Source organism: Chrysemys picta, chromosome 2 (assembly GCF_011386835.1).
Source record: "Chrysemys picta bellii isolate R12L10 chromosome 2, ASM1138683v2, whole genome shotgun sequence".
Classification (NCBI taxonomy): Eukaryota; Metazoa; Chordata; order Testudines; family Emydidae; genus Chrysemys; species Chrysemys picta.
In genome coordinates, this window is record NC_088792.1 from 142,118,106 (window position 1) to 142,142,898 (window position 24,793).

A 24,793-nucleotide genomic window follows, 5' to 3' on the forward strand; every position below is an offset into this window, starting at 1 on the left:
AAACAAAATGTTTGAACATTTCTGAATTGCTTTTTTTCAGAATCTGTACTTTCAAAATTTCAATTTTTTTTTCTTCTGGGCTGGAAACAAGTGTTGAAGTGTCAATTTCCTGCCGGATAAATATTCCAAATTTTGATCAGCTCTAGTTCTTACACACACAATATTTTCCTCAGTTGGCAGTAATACATTCAAGTGACCGTGACTAGGTGTGCTGAAGGTAGCATGTGGAAAGCATTTGAGAGGGTGACTGAGAAATAAGTCATACTTAAAATGGCAAAATTCACCTCCAGGGGACTTAGGAAACTAGCTGAAGCAATCTTGGAACCATTAGCTATTATCTTCAAGAACTCATGGAGGACAGGTGAGGTCCGAAGGACTGGAGAAAGGCAAACATAGTACTTATCATTTAGAAGGGAAACTAAGAGGACTTGGGAAATTCTACAACAAGGAGCATAAATTTGATACCTGGAAATATACCGGAACAAATTATTAAACAATCAGTTCGTAAGCACTTCGAGAAGCTAATCTATGTGGAAAGATTAGAAAACAGGGCATGGTTAGTCTTAAGAAAAGAAGACTGAAGACTTGTTAATTCTTCAAATATGTTGAGGGTTGTTAAAAAGAGGACAGTGATCAGTTGTTCTCCATGTGCACTGAGCATAGGAAAAGAGGAATCGGCGTAATTTGCAGGAAGGGAGATTTAGCCGCCAGCACATACCTCGCCTGCACCGCTTCCCGCTGCCCCTATTGGCCTGGGACAGCAAACCGCGGCCAGTGGGGGCCGTGATCGGCCAAACCTGCTGTGTCAGCAGGTAAATAAACTGGCCCGGCCCGCCAGGGTGCTTATCCTGGCGAGCCGCGTGCCAGAGGTTGCCGACCCCTGGGTTAGCTATTAGGAAAGCTTTCTAACTATAGGATAGTTAAGTATTGGAAAGGGCTTCCAAGGGAGGTTGTGGAATCTGTGTCATTGGAGGTTTTTAAGAATAGGTTAGACAAACACCTGGCAGGGATAGGCTAGGTATACTTGGTCCAGCCTCAGCATGGGGGAATATGGGATGGACTAGAGCTTAGACAACCTCTTAAGGTCCCTTCCAGACCAACATTTTTTTATAATTCTATAACTGTCATTGAGGCAAGGCCGAAAAGACAGTTCACAAAATAATTCAATTGCAAGCAAAAGCCTGCATGCTTCATTTTCACTTGGTCCGTGCCAGAAAACTTATGCATGACCTAACCCTAAATTTAAAAATATCCCTAAAAATGATTTTCTCATTGGGGTCTTTCTTTGGCTGCTGTATAAATTACAACTCTAAATCTAGAAATAGCTTTAGAACTGGGAAGAACATGTTTCTTTAGAGGGCACATCCCTTAAGATCATTAAGACAGTCTGCTCCCTCAGTGTTTGCCTGAACTCTTCAATGCTACTCAAACAGCCATAGTTAAACAGATGCCATTTTCCATTTCTCACTGCAGAATGCTATTTCTCCTTCCTATAGGATTCAGACTTAACTACAGTGATACACATATTCATGACTGCTGTGATTCTCTGTAACTACGAAATAACTGCTGACATTTTAAAAGCTACATTTATGTCAAATTTCAGAGTAGCAGCTGTGTTAGTTTGTATCCGCAAAAAGAACAGGAGTACTTGTGGCACCTTAGAGACTAATAAATTTATTTGAGCATAAGCTTTCGTGGGCTACAGCCCACTTCTTCGGATGTCAAAGAACAGCAACAGGATGCTTAAGGCAGATCATCTCAGCACTCTGCTCTCTCCAGACTCCCATTTTCTACTAGATAATGGAGTTATCTATTTAATTAACCTCTACATCTTTAGAGCAAATCAGATGTTCCATTTTTGATCTACACTTTTTCTTTACTACTTTCTGCATTTTCCGATGCTAAGTATTTCTTGCTAATTTTGACAAAAAATTCAAATTCTAAAATTATTTTTAAAAGGTTTCAAAGATGTCCTTTTTCTTGTTTCTGGAATTATATTATACTGCTGCATTAGTTTCAGAACATCATATTGGTTAATTTCTTTCATGTGTTTCTCCAACTAATATAATTCCTTTTGCAGTGCATGAAAACTAATTAGGGAATATTAAATTGTATCAAAGCTCAATGGGAGCTGAGGATACTCATCACTTCTGAAAAATCAGCCCACTTATTTAAAAACCTAAATATAGATTCAGATGCCTATTTTTAGGCACCCACATTTGAAAATTGTAGCCATAGTTTATATTAAGCCAAATGTAATGAAATGTATATGTATATGTATATAAAATATAATCTTTTGTTCTAAAGGCCCCGCAATTACTTTGTATTGTATGTACTATGTACTATACAGCCACCTCTCCATGGTATCTGAGTTTACCACGATTTTTCACTATAATTAGAATAGTAGACAACTGTAGTAATGGATGGGACCTGTGTTGGTTTTTGTGACTTCATTGTCGGAATCATTCATCTGAAACTAAAATGTAACAGCCTGTGAGGTGGGACAGTAGCTATTCTGTCCTAGTAATGCTAGTCAAGGTTTCTGGAGAGGAAATGAAAAGTAGCATTTCCAACAGTAACCACAGGGGGAATTTTAATAGATCCAAATTGGAATTTGGCTAAGAAACCAGGGATGTCAACTCTACTCTTGTGAAAAATGTAATGTAATCTTGTTACTTCAAGTGTTTGTGCCCTCAATTTTCTAGTCTTATGCAAACCGTTTTCCTCTCCCTCTCCCCCAAAAACAAACAATCCAGCTAATGCAATTCATTTTTTCTGCCTTAGCAGGAAAGTCATATACTGTAAAAAGAAGCACAAATATAAAGAGGAAAAAAATAAGCAAAGTGTCTGAAAAACAGTAAAAAGCCACAATTAAAAACAACAATTATACAAAACACATTTCAAATAGGTACATGACATTTGTTTTATCTACTTTCCTAATGTTCCTTATCCACAAGGTTGACACAGTTGCTCAGTAATGGAGTAAGCAAACAGATTAAAACAGTATCTACTGACTGAAATTGAAATTGGGAATCCAAAATAACAGGTTGCTCTTCAGCTATACCTTACTTCAATGTAAGTGATACAGATTATGCCAAATAATCTTTTGGACATTAGACAGGCTATAGAAGTAATGTCATTATATGCCATAGGCATGGAAAACTATGTACAAGTTGTGTTTATTAAAAAGGCTTTCAAACTTGCATAGCCTACAGGCCAAATCTCAAGATGCAAGAATGGGTCTCAACACTGTGAAAGATAATCAGTTTGCCCAGTATTTGAAATTGAATTCTATAAACATGGAAAGGGGAAAGACCGGTTATTGGCACAATAATTCGTGACCAAATGAACCAATTCCAACATAATACAGGGAAAAGAAAATTCATCCACCATGTATGAGGGAGACATATAGCCAATGTGTGAGAATTTTAAGTTGGTTAGGCAATGGCTGCACAAGAAAACAACATTGACTTGGGGGACACTGAACACATTTACATACCTGGAAGACAGCTTCCAGCCTGTAGGAACTGCAGTGCCCTGAAAGCAGTAGAATCAGAAGAGGAGAAAGTGATCTCTCATGCATTCCAACAGTATTATCTAGAACAGTGGTTTTCAAACTTTGTTCATTTGTGGACCCCCTAAAAAAACTTGAAATGGAGGTGCAGACCCCTTTGGAAATCTTAGACATAGTTAGTGGGCCCCCAGATTGAAAACCACTGATCTAGAATATATTTTGTGCCAAAGAATAATGCACAAAATATATATATTTGGAGAACAGCATTAGAGGAAACTGCAAGAAGTCAAAATGAAGGTGGTGAAAGGTGCTTTGACAAAGCCGCATCAAGACTTCAAGCAGCTACAGACTGAAAAAAGTGTTTGAGAAAACTCCTGAAGGTTCAAGAAAGAAACTGTTAGATTTACAAAAGAGACAACTGAAAAAGTGTTAAAATATTGAGGGATTCAAGAGTGCAAATGAAGATCTGATGGCAAAAAAGATCAAACTGATTTCACAGGAACTTTGGATGTACCTTGGGAGTAAAACAGACAAAAGCCAGAACCAGCAAGAAAAATACTTTCTGCCTTCCATTCTTGGTGAGTCAAACACCAGAACTGAAAATAAGCAAGGGAAACAGTTGAACAAAACCACGAAGAAAACAGTTGATAATAAAATGCCTTTGAATCATAGTAATTCTGAGGAAACCCAGACCTCCTTAACAATATGGCAGGTATAAGATGACAAGCAATCTTCTGAAATGCCCATAGTAAGAACAAGCTCTGACTAGGGCAGAAGGTCTGCAAGACTATAATAATGATGGTGCTTTGCATGAGAACTAGGAACAGAAAACTACAGAATTGTATTTTTGTGTTTGTAAGTGATTGGAGGAATAATATAACTGTGTCCCACCAACTGTAACCTGAGCACTCAAGCAGTGCTCAATGTAGTGCACAAAGTGTTAGAGTGTACAGCAAACCTCTGGAGCTCTGCTTAAAAAAGAATTAATCCTGTATGAGTGTCCTGAATTCATGGTCAAACACAATACACTAACTAGACAGAAGCTAGACTTGGACGTTTTAACCACCTTGTAGTTGGGGGATGAATTGAAAATAGAACCTGAACACAAATTGTCATCTGGGGTTTTGGACCAAAATCCACATTTCCAGATCAGGAAGGAGAAAACTGCTGCTAGAGGGAGAAGAGGAAAACAAACCCTTTCTGTGCAAAGGGAGAGCAAGCGTTTCACCCTTGGCTACGTTTACTTGCACAGGGAACAGTGAATATCAAAGTGACCAGGAGAAAGCCATGGGAAGATAGGGCAAGCTCCAGCACAGAAGAAAGAACCCAACCTTCAAAACTCCTTATCCCCACCCCTTTCCTTCTAACATCCAGGAAAGAATTTCCGTCCTGATGCATTGTTTCATTCTCCTGTGAAATTTAGCCGTATACCTTCTTTTCATGCATTTTTGTTATCTTGTACCTGCCTTCTTTAGAATACTGAATAGCTACCCAGTCATATTGCTTTGACCTGTTTTACTTTGCAGCAAGTACCACAAATGTAATCCCGCAAGCTGTAAATGTAAATACTGGATATTTATTCCACTTAACCTGAAGACTAAAAATATCAAGAAGCTGCAACCCAACTATTACTGCTTCCTCTGCAACTCTGCTTCAAGTATTGACTGTAATCAGAGACAAGGCTGAGAGCAAACAATACCGCTCACACAACTCATTCTATCCAGAATCTCGTAGAACCAAAATCTAACAGCATCACATCATGTCTTCCCAAGACTAAAACTTGCTAAGAAAAATGATGTGGAAAGCTTGTAACAGTGTCACCTGTTGATCTGCGCCATACCAGTATATGGATATAAATTCTCCCTCCACCAGGAGTCAAGAGTGAGGAGTGCCTCCTCTAGCACTAGGAACAAGCTCAGCAGCTGCACTTCCTGGGCCTCAGGACTTGAAAGACCTAAACATATCTAAGCCCTTCATTTCAAGAAATGGCTCTAATTTTAGACACCAAATTCCCAAAACATTCAATATGAAACTGGTTTTTCTCTTTTATTGCTATAAGTACTAAAAAAAAATCACAAAAGAGTTATCATAAAAGGTTTAGAGAAAGAATAAAGGAATGAATCCCACAGCATTTTAAGCAAAGCTGGTTACATTTTTCCCATTTCAACATGTTTTTTGTTTTTAAAGAAAATTGTTTTTTTCAACCAAAACAATGTGTTTAAAATTTTCATTTTGATAAAAATTCTCTTTTTCATCAAAAAATGAGACCCAAAAATGTTTCAAGTTAAATTGTTGTTTTGGGGAGTACAATAAATTTTTAGTGAGAAATTTTGATTTTTTTCTTCAGTTTTGGATAAAATATTCCTTTTATCTTTCAAAGACTTATTTTTGTTAATTTTCCTTTTTTTTAAGCAGAAAACTGAATTTTTATTGAAAACTGTTTGCCAAAACCAGATTGTTTTTGTCAAAAACAATGTAGTGGGAAATTAAATATATATATATATTTAAATATTTCCCATGGAAAATAATTGTCGTTATTCAACCAGATCTAATGTAAATTTCCTGCATGGATACATTTTGTGTGTGTGTCTCATTGTGAATCTGTGTCACATGATGCAACCCAACTTGGGCTTTCATAGGTTGCAAGATATGGCTCTAACCAAGGAAGAAACACGTCACCTACTTCCCCTTTTTCCTTGAGAGAAGAAAAGCAGCACCTTCCCATCTCACCAACCAGGATCAAGCATTGTATCACAGCATGGATGAATTACAACTTCTGCACCAGTCTTTTTTTTAAAAAGGCCCCCATTTGCAATGTCACTTTCTGTTACTCTGGAGCAAACTTCACCCCTTACCCATCACACTGTTCTCAGTTCCACCCCCTATTATCCAACATCTATATGAACCGTTTGGGAAAGCTGGTGAGGCAATACAAGTTGAAATGTCAGGAAAATGCAGATAATACTCAGTACAAGATCTTTACATCTTTAAACAGTACCACACTCAGTTTCCTCAATGCCTTGCTGGTGTCACCCTTGGATGAAGAGCAGAGGGTGTGGATTTCTGAATGGTATTAGCTGTCCAGATGTTTTTTTGCTGCCATGGCTATCGACACCAAAAAAAACCAACACCACAGAGAGGCTTGTCAGTGAAGAAGACAGAACTTTTCACAGGAGATGGGCCTAGAGTATGGAACTCATTGTCACGAAATGAGAACAAGCAGTTTCAGAACTAAATGCAAATCTTATTTCCCGGATGTAAAATTTTACACAATAATGTTGTCACACACAGTTTCAAACCCACCCTATAGTAGCATCACATAGTGTACTTTGCATATATCTTTAACAGGGATACAGCATACATATGGTATTATGCCATTTCTGTGTATTTTATTACATGTATTTTGTTGTGTTGTATGTTTTTGTGATTTACTGTAGACAATTGGACCTTCATATATTTTCAGTAAATGTCTTCCTCTCCAATATGTATGCATTACTCCAGACACTGACAGTAATAAACCAGATTCATGACTAATTTTCATTTGCAGATCATTTAACAGCATGATGTAGACAATTATACTTAATTTTATATCTAAACATCAATATTTCATCCTATCTAGAAAGCAGCAGCAGTAACACCTGCAAAGTTTGGTCAAGGGCAAATAAGGCAAACTTTGAAAATAATGAATATATGTACTAACAACAGCATTTGTTTTTCCACGCACTTTCCCATAGGCTAATTTCCTTCCAGAAATATTAGTAAAGCTTGCTTGCTAAGACTTCTTTATCAGCAAGTACCATTACGGCCTCATTAACTGTCTTTGATTTTCACAACAAAGTTTTTGCTTGTTTTTTCAGGGCCATCTTGTCTATATCAAAATTGTAATATCAGGAGTTTTGAGTATCCAGCAGGTGGATTTTGTAGGTTATGAAATATATGAAAAGTTGTGGCATTCCTTTCAGTTTCTTAGTAAATATCAAGAAAAATGTAAACCTGCTAAACTTCAGAGCTGGCCTTCTCATGCAAAAAACACTATTAATAAAGCAGTGATATGTTTTCAGTGGTTTAAAAAAGAGGCTCCCACAAAAAAATCTCTCTTTTTGTCTATGGTAAACTCTGTATTAATGGCATGTGTGCCACAGTAGGGAGACAATGAAAAACTTAGAAATCTATTAGATTTTTTTTCCCTTTATAAGCAAAAATATCCACTCCACCTCATTCAATGGGGATGAGGAAGATCTCTTGAGTGGACTGCAGGGAATGAACAGAGCTCTGTGGCTTGTGTGTGGTGATATAAGTGTTCAGGCATGGCAGGACATGGGGTGACCCCTTCATCAGATCCTGCACCTCCCAATCGGTTGGGGCAGGGGAACTGGGTCAGCAGATTGGCTCTCAGTTGTGACCCCCCCCCCCCCGCCCCCCCGCTGCTCTATAGCATGCTTAAGCTCAAGTGGGCTTTTCAAAAGACATTTGTTCCTGGGACTCTCTACACTTTTTTTTTTTTTTTTTTTTCTGTTTAAGCAAAAATCCTCTGTCATAACTGTGACTGAGGAGGGAAACAGCAGTGCTTGGCAAACAAATGCATATCGCATATGCTTGCTGGAAATTTTCACACTTTGCTCCTGAAAAAATACACTGAGGGTGAGATCCTGGTTCCATTGAAGTCAATGGCAAAATTCCTATTCTCTTTAATGGGGCCAGGATTTCATCCATAGTGTATAAATAGTATAAATATATTTGATGTTAATAATTTGAAATAGGGAGTAAAGACTGACAAAGGACTCTACTAGTATTCTCTCTGTCTCAGCTAGATAAATGTATCCCAGTTCAGTGTGGCAAGGAACTATCTCCTGTTAACTAGACTATTACATGTCCTGGGTGCAGGGATTTGCAAATTAGTATGACTGAGCCAGCTATGACGGATTACTTAATTCCAGCAATCTATGGATTCAATTATGTAACTGACCAGTATTCACTAGCACTACTCTTTTGTGTAATAACTACTCAGGGTCAGTAAGGGATGTGAAGTTTGGTCCCATACGCCAGCCCCAAAACCCACTGTCAGGAAATAAAGATATTACCCAGTAGTGCTTTATTTTCCTGCCCCGGTTATATGACGAAATGATGTCTGGTCTCAGTCACATGACAGGAGACAATATCCACTGGCTATTGTTATAGGGAGTGAGTGTGCCTCTGCCAGGAAATCATCCCTCATAAAGAGGGATATAATCAGAGAAGAACAAGTGTTTTCCTTTACCTCCATGAAATTTGCCTGCAGAAATCCACACTTTGCATTCTAGCTATGGGAAGCCCTGTTTCAGTTTACGTTTTTACCATAAACAGAGAGGACATTCTTTACATTTTTAATTCTGCTTTACAGTAAAGCAAACAAAGGTATTTAAACTCCTCCTAGGCACATTAGAAAGTTACCCTGTACTAACCAGAGAGTAATATCACACTCCCCAGAGAAAGTTATTTTGAAAATATCTGAAAATTATCCCTCTGTAGTGGGTAATCCTGGGTGGCATAAGAACTACCCCAAATACAGGGGACAAAACCAGGAGAAAGGGAATATGGTCAGAATGTCTCTAGGGTCCAGTGATTCCTGGGCTACTGCAATGGCCTGTTGGAAACAAAACGGTAAATTTGAGTAGTGTTTCACACTGCTATCTAAGGAGGATCCATGCTGCTCTTGGTCATGTATGTTCTAGGGCTGATATTAGTGCATTAGTAGCAAAACTCTTAAATAAGAACATGACCTTTCTTCTATGTTGCTAATATAGAACTCCCACAAACTTTAAACAGGCACAAGCATCAAGTGCATGTGATATTAACACATAGCCTACTGCCTACCAGTTCTACTGTATTTTAAGAGATTGTGAAATTACTTGATTCAGTTTTTACCTTCCATCAGAAAAGTCATGACCAGTATGTCTAGGGAAATAGAAAATCTGCATATTCATGAATAAGAGATCAGTGACTAAGACAAAATTGTCTGCACAGATCAGACTGCTCCTTTCATTTACAACAATGAAAATAACATTGCAACATTAAAAAGATCAAGTTCACTGAGGACAACTAAGTGTTCAACAGGCGACAACACCGCTAGCTCAAAGGGAAGACAGAAGTGCATAATTTGTGCCAGGGCTTGCCAGGGTTGAGCCCCGGCACCTTAGGTCTGGGAGTTCATAGCCCCAGCATCTTTGGGATTTCTGCATCAGTTATGAAAGTAATAAAAAAATTGCTGGAGCCTTGGCACCTAATTGCTTGAGCCCCAGCATCTCTTTCATTATAAATTAAACACTGGAAGACAGCTATCAATCTGTGATATATGTAACAAATATATCTAGATAGGTACTTCTACGAACCCCAGTGTTGTATTGTCTGAGGATCTCACAAACATTAATGACGTTAGCTACCAACAGAACTCCACTGGCCATCACCTACAGTCCTCAGTTACAGAGGGTCCTGTGGCACCTTAGAGACTAACAGAAGTATTGGGAGCATAAGCTTTCGTGGGTAAGAACCTCACTTCTTCAGATGCAAGTCTTGCATCTGAAGAAGTGAGGTTCTTACCCTCGAAAGCTTGTGCTCCCAATACTTCTGTTAGTCTCTAAGGTGCCACAGGACCCTCTGTTGCTTTTTACAGATTCAGACTAACACGGCTACCCCTCTGATACTAGTCCTCAGCTAAAACCTCTCCAATGCATCATCAGTGATCTACAACCCATCCAGGACAGTGATCCCTCACTTTCACAGACCTTGGGAGTCAGGCCAGTCCTCACCCACAGACAACCCGCCAACCTTAAGCATATTCTCACCAGCATCCACACACCGCACCATAGTAACTCTAACTCAGGAACCAATCTATGCAACAAACCTTGATGCCAACTCTGTCCGCATATCTACACCAGTGACACCACCACAGGACCTAACCAGGTCAGCCACAACATCACCGGTTCATTCACCTGCACGTCCACAAATGTAATATACACCATCATGTGCCACCAATGCCCCTCTGCTATGTACATCCGCCAAACTGGACAGTCCCTACGTAAAAGAATAAATGGACACAAGTCAGATATTAGGAATGGCAATATACAAAAACCTGTAGGAGAACACTTCAGTCTCCTGGGACACACAATAGCAGATTTAAAGGTAGCCATCCTGCAGCAAAAAAACTTCAGGACAAGACTTCAAAGAGAAACTGCTGAGCTTCAGTTCATTTGCAAATTTGACACCATCAGCTCAGGATTAAACAAAAACTGTGAATGGCTAGCCAACTACAAAAGCAGTTTCTCCTCCCTTGATAATGAAAATGATAATGGTTTGTATTAAAAATAGTGTTATTTCTATTAACAGTTAAGTCTCAGAAACAGAAATACAGCTGCATTGTTTCATGTGGCTAAATGTAAAGTATTTGGTTTAAAATTTAAAGTGATGGTACTACAAAGAACTAAAAATAATAGACCTGTCACACACACATTAAAAATCAAGGTGAAGCAGGTTGAGAGAATGGTATGTAGAAAACAAAAAGACTGATGAAAAAAGGTAAAATGGAGAATGGATCATATATGAAAATGCTGATGGTTTGGCAGTACAGGTTTGAACTATGACCTACTCATTAAGGGCTGATCCTCTTGCCTTTAAATCCATGAGATTTTTGCCACTGACTTTAGTCTGAGAGGTGTCAAACCAAAATGGAGGCTTCTAGCTACATGGATTGTATAACAACCTTAGTAATACACTGTTCAATATCATAAAAATTCATGGTTTTTTCCCACTATTTGTTTATATTTTATAATTGTTATGTTAAAAATTCTTCTATTTAAAAGACTGTTTCCCTTTTTTTCATTCCAAAATATCATCTTGAGACCTGCAACACAGCCCTATAACTTTATGGCTTTTTTACCCTCTTTTGGCAAAACAGTGTTTGCAAGATCTTTTTGGCACTGGTTTTGATGAAAGCCTGGTGCCTTCTCAATGTCCACATCCTATATATATATACACACACACACACACACACACACACACACACTTGTTCCGTTTGAGAACACCAGTCATCATGTTCCTCAAGATACAACAGGCATACCCAGCTCAGATTAGATACAACAAAAGAAGTGATGTTTGGAACTTAACATCAGGGAAACAAAAAACAAAGAGTTAAATATTGTGCACCTGTTATGGGTATTGCAGAAAGTGATTTCAAGTGACCACAGAATTTAGTTACATAGGAAAGACACCTCCCTCCCAAAGAAACCCATTATTTCACAGCTCCTGCTTCCCTCTGCCACAATGTCTAATGGTTTACCTTTGATTCATCTATTTTCAAACCCTGTCTCTCTGATGGATTGGCCTAGGGAAAATTCTAAGGGGAGCCTCAAGTTGAAAGCTGCTGAAACAGAAGGGAATCTAGCCACTTCATTTTGTTATGGCATAGGGCAATCTGACCCTATGTTCAGATACTGGGATTGAGCTGTAAGCAGGGGCACCATTTCAGATTGGGGGGCGGGGGGGGAGAGGGCAACTTTAACCATGATTCCTGGGGCTACTTAGGCACTTGAAAACTCTAGTTTTTTGGCAGATAACTAAGCAATTAGCTGACAGAAGAAAGAAAGAAAGAAAGAAAGAAAGAAAGAAAGAAAGAAAGAAAGAAAGAAAGAAAGAAAATTAAATAAATATAAGACCCATTCAGGTCTAACAACAATATGTTCTGACATCTTGTGGCAAGTCACTTAAGGGACACTAGTTAGGTTTAAAATTTTAATGTATATTCTTAGTTTATTACTAACTCTGTTAGGACTCCTGGGTTCTATCCCAGCTCTGGGAGGACAGCAGGCTCTTGTGGGTTAGAGCTGGGAGCAGACATATGTGGGTTCTATATAAAAACATCATAATGGCAATACTGGGTAAGACCATTGGTCCATCTAGCCCAGAATCCTGTCTTCCAACAGTGGCCAATGCCAGGTGCTTTAGAGGGAATGAACAGAACAGACAATCATCAAGTTGTCTTGTTGCCCACTCCCAGCTTCTAGCAAACAGAGGCGAGGGACAGGCAGAACATGGTGTTGGATCTCTGCCCACTCTGGTGAACATCCATTGCTGGACCTATCCTCCATGAAATTATCTAGTTCTTATTGAAACCCTGCTATAGTTTTGGCCTTCACAACATCCCCTGGCAAAGAGTTCCACAGGTTGACTGTGAAGAAATACTTTTTTTGTTTGTTTTAAATCTGCTGCCTATTCATTTCATTGGGTGCCCCTAGTTCTTGTGTTATGTGAAGGAGTAAATAACATTTCCTTATTACATTTTTCTATACCATTCATGATTTTATAGACCTCTATCATATCTCACCTTAGTCATCTATTTTCCAAGCTGAAAAGTCCCAGTCTTGTTAATCTCTCCTCATATGGAATCTGTTCCATACCCTTAAACATGTCTGTTGCCCTTCTTTATACCTTTTCCAAATCTAATGTATTGAGATGGGGTGACCAAACCGGCACACACAATTCAATATGTTGGCGTACCGTGGACTTATATAGAGGCAATATGATATTTTTCTCTTATTATCTATCCCTTTCCTAATGATTCCCAACATTCTGTTTGCTTTTTTGCTTGCCACTTCACATTGAGCAGATGTTTTCAGAGAACTATCCATGACTCCAAGATTTCTTTATTGATGGGTTCAGCTAATTTAGATCCTATCATTTTGTATGTATAGTTGGGATTATATTTTGCCATGTGCATTACTTTGCATTTATCAACAATGAATTTCTTCTACCATTGTGTTGCCCAGTCATCCAGTTTTGTGAGATCCCTGTGTAACTCTTCGCAGTCTGCTTTAGACTTAACTATCTTGAGTAGTTTTTTATCATATGCAAATGTTACCACCTCACTATGTATCCCTTTTTCCAGATCATTTATGAATATGTTGAATAGTACTGGTCCCAGTACAGACCCCTGAGGGACACCACTACTTACCTCTCTCCATTCTCACCTTTTATTCCTATTCTTTGTTTCCTATCTTTTAACTGAAGTGCCTGGCAATGCTTTCAGGATCATCTAATGATCCTTAATTTACTTTAATGATAGGCCTTTTGTTATCTTAATTACCCTGCCTCTGTTTATAAACAAACTTCCTGCCCCAAAGGCTGTGCTGCTCCCAGTTTCTGAACTCATCACATATCACACTCAAGTTGTTGCAGTTAAGAACTCTGTCTGGGGCTAGGGTGAGTAAACTCCCCCTATGAATCTTGGGGAGGAGGGGGTAGAGCCCTCCCCCACCCTCCCTAAATGGTGCTCCTGCCTGTAAGGTTCTAAGCATCACAGACTCTCACTGAAGTCAATGGATGTGAGGACAACAAGAACCTAACAGGATTAAGCTCATAATACCTTTGAGGTATCTCATTCACAAAAATGTTATGGCTTCAATAGAAAGCATTATTTCCTTAATAGTGGTGTCAAAGCACATATACAGTTTGATTAAGACATCCTCCAAATTGGAGGCACAGTTTTATAGAATAATTACTATTTCCTTTCTCCCTTTTTACAAAATAATGACTTAATATACTGACTTTCCTATGAGTGATACGAGACCCCTCTCCCCTTTACTGTTCCTTCCCATGTGATTAAATAAATTTTAATGGGATTTGAAACAAAGTATATCTTTAGCTGGCATGTTTTTCTTCCAGCACTCAAAACTCTTTGCATGTTTTCAGACTGCCTTTTCTCTTTGCATTACTAAAGATTTTATTTAGCACCTCTCTGGAAGGAAAGTTCCATTAACATGCAAATGACCAGATCACACTGTGAGCTCATTTGTGCAAGACAAAGTGTCCCTTCCTGTAGTGAGGACACAAGTTCTTTATTAGAGGTGGGGTTTGGAGGAGGGATAGCATTGGCCTGCTCAAACCCAGGGTTGTAAGTTCAATCCTTGAGGGGGCCATTTAGGGACCTGGGGAAAAATCTGTCTGGGGATTGGTCCTGCTTTGAGCAGGGGGTTGGACTAGATGACCTCCTGAGGTCCCTTCCAACCCTGATATTTTATGAAGTCACTATTCTGTGAAGTCATAGCTCCACCAATTATTTAGGTTGCCTGACACTTGCCCCATTTTAAGACCCAGGTTTCAGTTGCTCATAGCTTTGCCAAACTAACTGTTTGGGCTGAATTTTTCCATGCTGCCTCAGCCCAAATATTTCTGGAAAATTTTAGTCCAAACAATTCAGCCATTCTGAGAACAAGTCAAGGAAAAAAATATGTTTTTTCCAATGTCAAAAAATTCCTTAGAGCAGGGATCTGAAATTTGGCAGGTAGTAGCCTTTCTATTGGAGATATGGTCTTTGCCACACTCTGAAAACCTGCCAAAATTTGTCAAAGTTATAAGCCTCTGAAAAAAAAAAATCACAGTTATCCAGTAGAGCATAACAGCTAAAATCTCCAAAGAATCTGTCATCACTGAGCATTCTCCATACTCTCACAGCTCCTAGTGCCGAGCAGACTGTGCATGTACCATCCTCACACACAGTAGAGGAGCTTACTTCCTGCAGCCCAGCACTCCAGGGGCTCAGAAGGACTTTCCAGGACCATGGCTAGTCCTGGCTGGGGCTGAGCCAGTCACTGGGACTGAGAGCAGGTAGCCTGTCTCAGCAGACAGACCACTCCTGACACAAACCTCAGCTGGCAACCCAGCAGCATGGAGGAAGAAACCAATTAACTCAACTGGAGTGAGGGATACAGTGAGGAGGGCAACCAGTGGGTGGCAGGGCTTAAGAACCAGAGAGGAAACTGGGACTGGCAGGGCAAGGAGACTGGGAATTGGAAACTGTGGGATGGGAGAAGAATGTGGTGGGAAGGGAAGACAGATAGGCCCAGGAACTGAGGTGCGAAGGAAGAATTGGTCTGGCTAGGCAAAAACACTGGGACAAGGAATCGGGGAAGTGAGGATAGTAGGAATGGATGAAAAACCTGGAAAAGGAAACTCGGACCAGGAGTCAGTGGGGATGAAGAATGATAGATAGGGAATTTGGGGAGGGAACTGGGACTGACTGGGCAAGGACACAGGGAACAAAGAGCCACAAGGTTGGGGGTGACTTGGAATGTCTGGTTAAGCCAACTAGGAGTGGGAGCAGATGGGAGACTGGAACAATGGTGGAAAGTCTGGAGGGATGAGACTGGGACTTACCAGGCAAAGAGACTGGGATCTGAAGTCTGAGGAGTGTGGATGGGGATTATGTGGGTGAGGAAAACATACCTGGGTGAAGAAGCCAGCACTGGGGAAGAAACTGGAATGGGACAGGTTGGAGGGGAAGGGGCAGAAGGGGTTAGGCTTGTGGGAAAAAGAACAGAAGACTCTACCCACTAAAGCACACACCCCTTCTGCTTCCCAGGGTAGAGTCCCTCACCCTGTAAATATTACCTACATTCTTTGTTCCTAAAATGTGTATATTTATATTTAGCCATATTAAAAACCCATTGTTTGATTGCACCCCCTAGTAGCACAAAGAGAAATAGGGACCTCCAAATTCAAAAAAAAAAAAAAGGAAAGAAGAAAAAGAATGGAGATTAAAATGATTAAGAAACATGGGACAGGTTATACGCTCTCACAGTAATACATAATACAGACAATGGCCTGATTTTCAGAGATGTTGAACACTCAGCTTCCATTGATTTCAGCAGTGACTGCCAGCATTCAGCTCATCTGAAAATGAGGACAAATGTACACTATGGTATGACATCAGGACTAATGGGACTTGTCCTTCACCCCATGGAATTTCAGAAACCATGCGTTTTACATTTTTCACAGAGAAACATAATAATTAATATCCTCCCTAACAACTCAAGAACCATCTGGAAGCAGAGACTTGCATTGTGTGATTGCTTATCTGCTGGTTGCTTTCGCCACAAACTTGCAGCTGCTCCAAGAATGTTGAGTCAGCAGCCTACTCAGCAAATTGAATCTCCCCAGAGATGTTCACCCAGTCTATTCCTTATGTAGGTTTTATTTAAAACTAATGGAGAGTGCTGATTGGCAGTGAAGTCTGTCACCAAACACCGTTCCTTTGAGTAAAATATACCCGAGCTTTCACTACAGACGTCAGGATGGACAACCTCACTGACCTTTCTGGTATGAAACAATTGTGAAGTGTGTTGATTGCTAATACTGCCAGCTTGTTTTTGATGAGGCCTGCAACCCACTAACAATCCTCATGAAATTGCACTCCTTATATTGCTCTCTGCATCGGTCTCCTAGCATGAGCTCTGAAATAATGAGATCACAGATTATTTTTGAGTGCAGTCCATCTGTATGTATCAGTGCATATGTTGTAGCAAGTTCCTCCTGCACATTAAACAGCTTTCACAACAGTTTTCTGGAGGAAAATAAAAGCAGTCAAAGAAAATAAAGCAAAACTTTTTCCTCCAGTATCCTGGCTTCAGATCTTTCGTACTCTTTGTCAAAAAAGGAAATGGGTTTGTGCTCTCAGCAAATTCCCTATATCATGAAACCACCATGCACACTGTGCAATCTACTTATGAGAGTCCCAGGATTGGAACAGAGGCAGTTTTGTAGGCCAGGGTTTGTGTATAACTGGAGACATAAGAAAGTGTATCTCATATGAGCATGCCCACTGTGGCTGTCTTTTACCAACACTAACAGTCTCACTTTTACAGACACTACGTTCATTCAATTAAAAATAGTCATTTTGGCACTTGTAGTGACATTTATTAGTTTTCATTCCAGAAATTAACATACTTGATAATAAAGACAGCTAGAATAGGATTATAACTGGAGAGTCCTGGCCTTATTAGAACAGTTATGGATTCTATTTGTAAAAAATTAATCTTCACAATAATCTGTAAAACAGTCATTCACGTTTCAACAACTTTTTACCCACATCCAAAAACAAAGCACTGGTTTTGGCCTTTCCATTCGCCCTTGCCAGTGGTTCCTTATGTGGGTAAGGTACTCTGGACTGAGCTGACCTATGAACTTAGTTTTAAAAGTCTGAGATCAGCCTAACAATTATATATATCTACAATGAAGCCATGTTGGTCTGTGATCTCAGAAGTCATAAGCATATTGACCAACATTTTCAAATTAATTTCAGGGAGATTTGTTGTCATGACAAAGAGGTGGCCAGTCCAAACCTAAGCAGTGCTGCAACCTCCGCCTGCCAGCTCACAGTGCCACCCACTGAAATTTGGCCCAGCCCCGCCATGCCAAACCTGATAAAAATAATTAAATGAGGTGGGTTTTTTGCCTGTAAATGACCTACCGGGACATTTGGTCAGTCTGGTCATAGGCTATGTAAGGTAAAACCTGATCCCTGTTTGGATGCGGAGCCTTTACAAATATCTAGATGCTGCAGCATGTAGGTGTGGTAATTCAGCATGTGGATCTCTTCCATCTGGGTCGATGCTTGGACCAATGATCAAGCAAATAATTAGAGGAAACTGTGCTGGCAGAGTTGCCATCTTTCAGTGATATACTAAAGCAGAGTCCCAACCATTTCTGATTAATAAATATCCCCAAGTATTTTTAAAGGAGTATTTAACTCTGATGTCCTGGCCAAAATATCTTTTGAATTATTACTCTGATGCTGGCACACCAGGTACTAGCTCATGCCAAAGTTCCTGTGGCTCAGCTAAACACTTACAAATACATAATTGGAATCAGTCTGGCTCACCTGTGGGTTAGTAGCATTAACATAGATATTAGAATTAAAAGTATGTTTAATGTTTAGACTCTATTGAATGCTTGGGAGTTGCTACATCCGTTAATCTTACTTATAACATCTATATCCCATACTGTAAGGTAATATTTGAGTGGTTGTAGTGTGACTGTGTAAATCACCAGACAAGGGAGAGACATTAACTAGCATGAAGTGCTGATCTCCAATAGGAGGTATTACATCCTGGAAGAGTCCATCGACACCAGATGGACCATTGTGGGATAATAAAGAGGACAAAGGCATTGCATTGTTCTGCCCTCCACCCCCTTGCAGATGAGGAAGCAAGTGGATTCCTCCCAGCAGCTGAGTTTGCAGCTCAGAGCACAAGGGAAGAGGGAGATAAAAACCCCTAACAAGAAGGAACTGTATCTCTGTGCCACTTGGACTCCATGGGGCAATGTGTCCTAGGCATACGCAAGAGATCCCCAGCTGCTTAGCCTGGGTTAGCCCTAAATTACATATAGATCTTGCTTATTATGGAAGCTTCTATTACATTTTGAAACTTTATTTGTAACTCATTTGTATATATATATTCACCTGCTTTAACCTTGTAAATAACGCCCTTGTTTCCTTTTCTTATTTAAGAAATCCTTATATAGTTTTTTATTGGATTGGCTACAAACATTATCTTTGATGTGAGATCTAAGGTGCAACTGATCCAGGGTAATTAACTGGTTCTTTGGGATTGGGAGTAACCTGAATATTGTTGTAATTCTTAGCATAGGCGTGTGCAGCACATTTCATTAGGGTGTGCACCAGGGAGTCCCGCCCTAGCCCTTCCCCATCCACTCCCTCCCACTTCCTGCCCCCTGAATGCCCCCCTCAGAACCTCCAACCCCCCCGCTCCTTGTCCCCTGACTTCCCCCTCCTGAAATCCCCCCCACTGTAACTGCCTCCCTAGGACCCTACCCCCTACCTGTCCCTTGACTGCCCGGACCCTTATCCACACCCCCGCCCCCAGACAGACCCCTGGGACTCCCACACCTATCCAACTGCTCCCCGCCCCCTGACAGGACCCCCAGAACTCCCAACCCATCCAACTCCCCCTGCTCCCTGCCTGCCCTGACCCCTTTCCACACCCCTGCCCCAACAGCCCCCCCAGAACCCCCAACCCATTCAACCCCCCCGCTCCCTGTCCCCTGACTGCCCCAACCCCTCTCCACACACCCCACACCCTGACAGGCCCCCCCAAACCCCCAAACCATCCAATCCCCCTGCTCCTTGTCCCCTGACCACCCCCTCCAGAGACGCCCACCCTCTAATCACCCCCGAGGACACCCCCAACTATCCAACCCCCCTCCCCACATCCTGGCAGCTCTGTCTAGTAGCTGCTCCCACCCACACACTCAAAGTGGCAGAGGAGGTTCCCTCTCCTTGGGTGGGAAGGTTGCCTAGTGGTTAAGGCACAGGACTCAGGCGTTCTGGGTTTGATTCTCTGCTCTGCCACAGACTCTCTGCTTAGCCTTGGGAAAATCACTTCACCTCTGTGTGCCCTAGATCCCACCTGCCAAATGGGGCCAATACTGACCCTCCTCCTAAGCTAAATCCATTCATGGCTGTGTGATGGTGGGGGAAATGGAGATACCAAGGTGGGTAGATTTGGGCTGAATTTCTCCACAACCTGAGAGTAAGAGCCAGCTCTACAGGGGGTGGGAGAGAGAGGGGCTCAGGCCAGCTGCACACAGAGTGGGGTCAGGGCTTCAGCACTGCAACTTTTGCCACTAGGGTGGCTGGGGCTCCTGAGCTGGGGACTTCAGCCCCACATCTTCTGCCAGGGTCTAGGGCTTCTCCTCCCTGCCCCAGTGTGGCTCCTCTCCCCCTTCCTCCCCCCACCCCCCCAGTGCAGCTCCTGCCGGGATCTGGGACTTCTCCCCTGCCTGACCTCGGCTCTTCTCCCCCTCTTCCCCTCACCCCCCAGTGCAACTCCTGCAGGGGCCCAGGGCTTCTCCTCCTCCCTTCCCCCCTCCAGCATGGCTCCTGCCGGGGTTCAGGCTTCTCTTCCCCCCTCCCCCCCGTGGCTCCTGCCGGGGTCCGGGCTTCTCCTCCACTCCCACTCCTTCCCGCCACATGGCTCCAGCCCGGACCGGGGCTTCTCCTCCCTCACTCCAGCTCGACTCCTCTCCCCCCCCACCTCACCTCACCCCACCCCCATGGCTCCTGCCGGTATCTGGAGCTGCTTCTCCTCCCCCTAATCTACCTCTGCACCCAGCCCTAGCCTAGCTGGGCTTCCTTGGGTCACCTGATGCCTGCTGTGGCTGGAGTCGCGCCTGGCTGGCAGGGAGCAGCCGTACAGGTGGATGTGATGGCCATCAGCCCAAGAGCTGCAGGGTGGCCCTAGGTAAGCAGGGGCTGGCTGTGCTGCTGCTGATAGCGCCGCGCTCCCGCCCGCCCACACCTAACCCTAAGGCTTTGTGTGTGTGTGTGTGTGTGTGTGTGTGTGTGTGTGTGTGTGTGTGTGTGTGACTCACTCAGCCCCTGCCGGAACAGGGAGCCTGCCCAGCAAACAGCTGATCGCAGCTGCGTGCAGGCTGCCCCTAGGAAAGAGCTCAGCTGAGGAGGCACCCACAAGCTGCCAACAGCTGGTCATCCCAGTGGGTGCTGAGCACCCCCTATTTTTTTTCCGCCTGCAGCCGCCGCAGCCTCCTCTCCCGGGAGGCTCCAGGGGGAGGGGGCGGGGGCAGCCTTCCCAGAGGTCAGGGCGTGCCTGGGCATGCCCCGTGTGCACGCCTATGATTCTTAGGGCTTGTCTATACTTACCGCGCTGGTTCGGCGGCAGGCAATCGAACTTCTGGGTTCGATTTATCGCGTCTAGTCTGGACGCGATAAATCGAACTCAGAAGTGCTCCCCGTCGACTCCGGTAATCCTGCTCGCCGAGAGGAGTACACGGAGTCGACGGGGGAGCCTGCCTGCCGGGTCTGGACGGCGGTAAGTTCGAACTAAGGTACGTCGACTTCAGCTACGTTATTCACGTAGCTGAAGTTGCGTACCTTAGTTCGATTTGGGGGTTTAGTGTAGACCAAGCCTTAGTGTAAGGGACCATCTATCACAAAGATAAACTCACGAGTGGCAAGATAGATCAGAGGACCCAAGGGACCTGTCAGTGACTCCATCGTTAGGCTGTTATACTGCCTGAGGAGCTTACGCTTGATAATGGGTTTGTGCCCTGGTTTTTAACAGTCTGTCCAGAGATTGGTATTCACAGTCTTAAGTCACTGCAAGTAGCATTGCAATTACATTCCCTCTACACTTTTAATTGGATGTGATAGTCTTATTCACTTCCTAAACTGTTGTGTAAGGTAACTATACCTTACTAATTAGCAAAACAAATTGTAAACTAATACTATTGCTGTGCACTACTCCATTTCGCTACAGGAAGCAGATCAAGTAACTCCTGTAATGTGAAGGGTTCTGGAATCCTTTGAGATGAAAGGTGCTATGTAAAGCTTTATCACCACCATCAGATGAATCTGATCCAATATGTTTTAACAGATGCTGTCTAACAACAACAGTAAGAAGAAAAAGCTGTCTTCAGTGCAATTGACGTATAAACTTGTCAGCTTTGTAGCTAAAACAGAATATTGAAAATTTCAGCCTAAAAGCAATTGTGGTGGTTGGGATGTGGGGGCCAGGGAGGTATGAGAGAAACCACACCCCACCTTAAGCATAGTGTTCATTACTCAAATACCTTAATATAGTCTAAGGGAATTAAAAATAAATAGAATAAGCTCCCAACAATTGCAGGTGAACAGGTATTTTTTTAAGGATCCTATCCTTATACCCTTATTATGGTGTAGTACCTGCTTGCTCCATGACAATAATGAGACTAGGCATGGAGCAAGCAGGTACTACACCAGAATAAGGCCCTCTAAGAGAAAGCAAAGGATATTGGATCTGAGTTGATAGATCCGTTTCCTGATCTGTTGTTGCCACTTTTAGACAATAGGTCATGTGCAAATAAGAAAAAGGAGAACAGTGATCCCAGGTCCTTGGCTGTGCCAAAGGCTATATGGTTAACTAATGATAATAAAAACAAATCAAAACCAAAGAAGTCTTATAACAGGTTGAAAACAATACAAACAGAACGGAAAGAAAAGCAAATAAAAAAAAACACAGACAAGTGGACTTAGGGCAACAAAAGAAGAAAAATATATCTTGAAAAAATAATCTTAAAGATGTGTAAGAATATTCAGTTTAGAGCAGAGAGAATACAAAATACTGCAACCTGTAAAATTTAGATCCACCATTAATCTTAAATGTCTGACAAACTGATTTTTTAAATTTAAGTGTGGATCAAAAGTTGTGAGCATGCAGGTATGTACTGTCCCACTTTTTACAGTAGGGTTCCTCAAATATTTTTTTATATATATATTTTCCTTGGCTTTATTACTTATACCCAAAGATCTTTTAGGAACATTTCTGTAACTAAAATTTTATCAGAACCTATTGCCGCACTATTCCTTTTGTGGCACTGACATCACAATGTCTAGTCTCCCTGTGTGGCCTGTTAACCCCATAGACTGTTGCTGGGGCAACATACAGAAGAAAGTTTGTAAATGTCTAAGTGAAACACACAAGGCACAATTCACCAAATTATGCAAAGAGTTTGTGTTTTTCATTTGATGCTTTCCTCATCTGTTCATTTTCAAACCTGTTGCTATTGCCCTGTTAACCTGACCCTACATAAAAAGGACTGTTGCCAAACAATAGCAACAGCAAAGGTGTAAACCAAACTATTAACCTCTGAGGTGTGAATTCTCCTCTCCAGCAGCCCTTTCATTATGGAATGTGATAGGCAAAACAAACTTTGCACCATTTATATTCTAGCGTGTGCAGGCAATACCCATTCCTCTTTTATTCCTCACCTTTGGTTTCCTTAAAAAAAAAAAAAGAAAGAAACAAAGAAAGAAAGTAACAAATGTAAAATGAATAAAGAAGCCAATTATGATAAAGATATCTATTTAAAAAGTCAGCAAGTACAACAGAGATGATTCTCATAGTAATATTAAACCACCCATATTGAACATATATAGTTTCAATTACTTCTGGTTATTAATGTACACTTAAATATGCACCCACACATTAGCCTACATTTTTAATATAGTGTCAAAATATTTTATTAAAACATACTTGAAAGCTTTGCATGCTAGATAAAAAATGCTATATTGTTGAATACTGTATCTTCTCACCGTCACACATGTATTTTTATGTATTTCAGAACAAAAAAATGTGGTAAGACTAAGAAGAAATAGAATGTGCTATCCACACAAACACACGCACAGCATAACAGTATTTCCCACTATATGTGGGATGGACATGGAGAAAGTAACAGATTAGCCTAGGATGGTATGATAAGGGTCAGAAACAAAGAGAAATGGAGGCAGGGAAAACTGCATGACTCCAATTCCACTTTCTTGCGAACATATTCCTGCAGTTATGGATGACATAGCAAGCAGCCCTCCCTGCTTTCATAGTGGCACTTACTGGGAGACGGTCCCAGTGCTGTATTAACAGGGCTTCAGGTTCCAGCAGAGATCTGGACGTCGCCTGAATAACCTGTGCCTTTGTACCTTAGAATACTTCATTGTCTGCATGAGGCTAGTGATGATGACAATCAGAAGTTACCGCTGGTGCCAGGGGTGAAAGTAACTTAATGGACTTACCGGAGTCCTGGGTGGGGGGGCAGTTCTGGGCCTCATGGAAGGGGCAAGTCCTCAGGCAGAACTGGAGCCAGACTCCCACAGCCAGCCCTTCAGTGCTGCCTGGCCCACGCCACCTTTGGCTCCATCAGCAATTTAAAGGGTCCAGGGCTCTGGCTGCTGGCACGGTAGCGGCAGCTGGGAGCCCCAGGCCCTTTAAATCGCCACCAGAGCCCTGGGCTAGCGGCAGTGGCTGGGAGCCCCGGGGCCTTTAAATCACTGCCTGAGTCCTGGGGTAGTGGCGACAGTGGCTGGGAGCCCCTGGGGCTCCAGCAGCGATTTAAAGGGCCGGGGCTCCAGCCACTGCCATGAGCCAGGGACCCTTTTAAATCACTGGAGCCCTGGCAGCTGCCCCTTTTGCCCACCCCCCATCAGCGGCCCTGCTGGTACGGTGGCCACTTTCTTACCAGTATGCCGTACCAGACCATACCGGCTTACTTTCACCTCTGGTTGGTGCAGATAGAAGCTACAACTGGTGCAAAGTGCAACTACTCTAAGTGGGCCGTATCCACATGAGGAAAAAAAACAGTCAGTACTAACACCAGTTAGCACTGAAAGGGGTTACCTAGGGAGGTAGTGGAATCTCCTTCCTTAGAGGTTTTTAAGGTCAGGCTTGACAAAGCTCTGGCTGGGATGATTTAGTTGGGGTTTAGGTCCTGCTTTGAGCAGGGGGTTGGACTAGATGACCTCCTGAACTCCCTTCCAACCCTGATATTCTATGATTCTGCCAAAGTAGTGGAAACCCTATGTAGAAAAGGCTCCAGGACACCTAGTTAGCTACATAGAACCTCAAATGTGGGAGCCGCTTCTTGCTCTGACTATAGTGGTTCTGGTGACTTCTGATGTTTCTA

The 24,793-nt window shown here is 42.1% G+C and overlaps 1 protein-coding gene across 6 annotated transcripts in view; it reads right to left on the minus strand.

Moving 5' to 3' along the window:
• The window catches only part of CDH18 (cadherin 18), an 896,035-nt gene that overhangs the window by 682,679 nt on the left and 188,563 nt on the right, over positions 1–24,793 (minus strand). The window contains exon 2 of one of the 6 annotated variants that reach the window (XM_065584266.1): positions 3,500–3,537. The exons of the other annotated variants lie outside the window; for them this stretch is intronic. The gene's annotated coding sequence lies outside the window, so the exon portion shown is untranslated. The remainder of the gene's footprint in view (positions 1–3,499; positions 3,538–24,793) is intronic. 6 annotated transcript variants of the gene reach the window in all.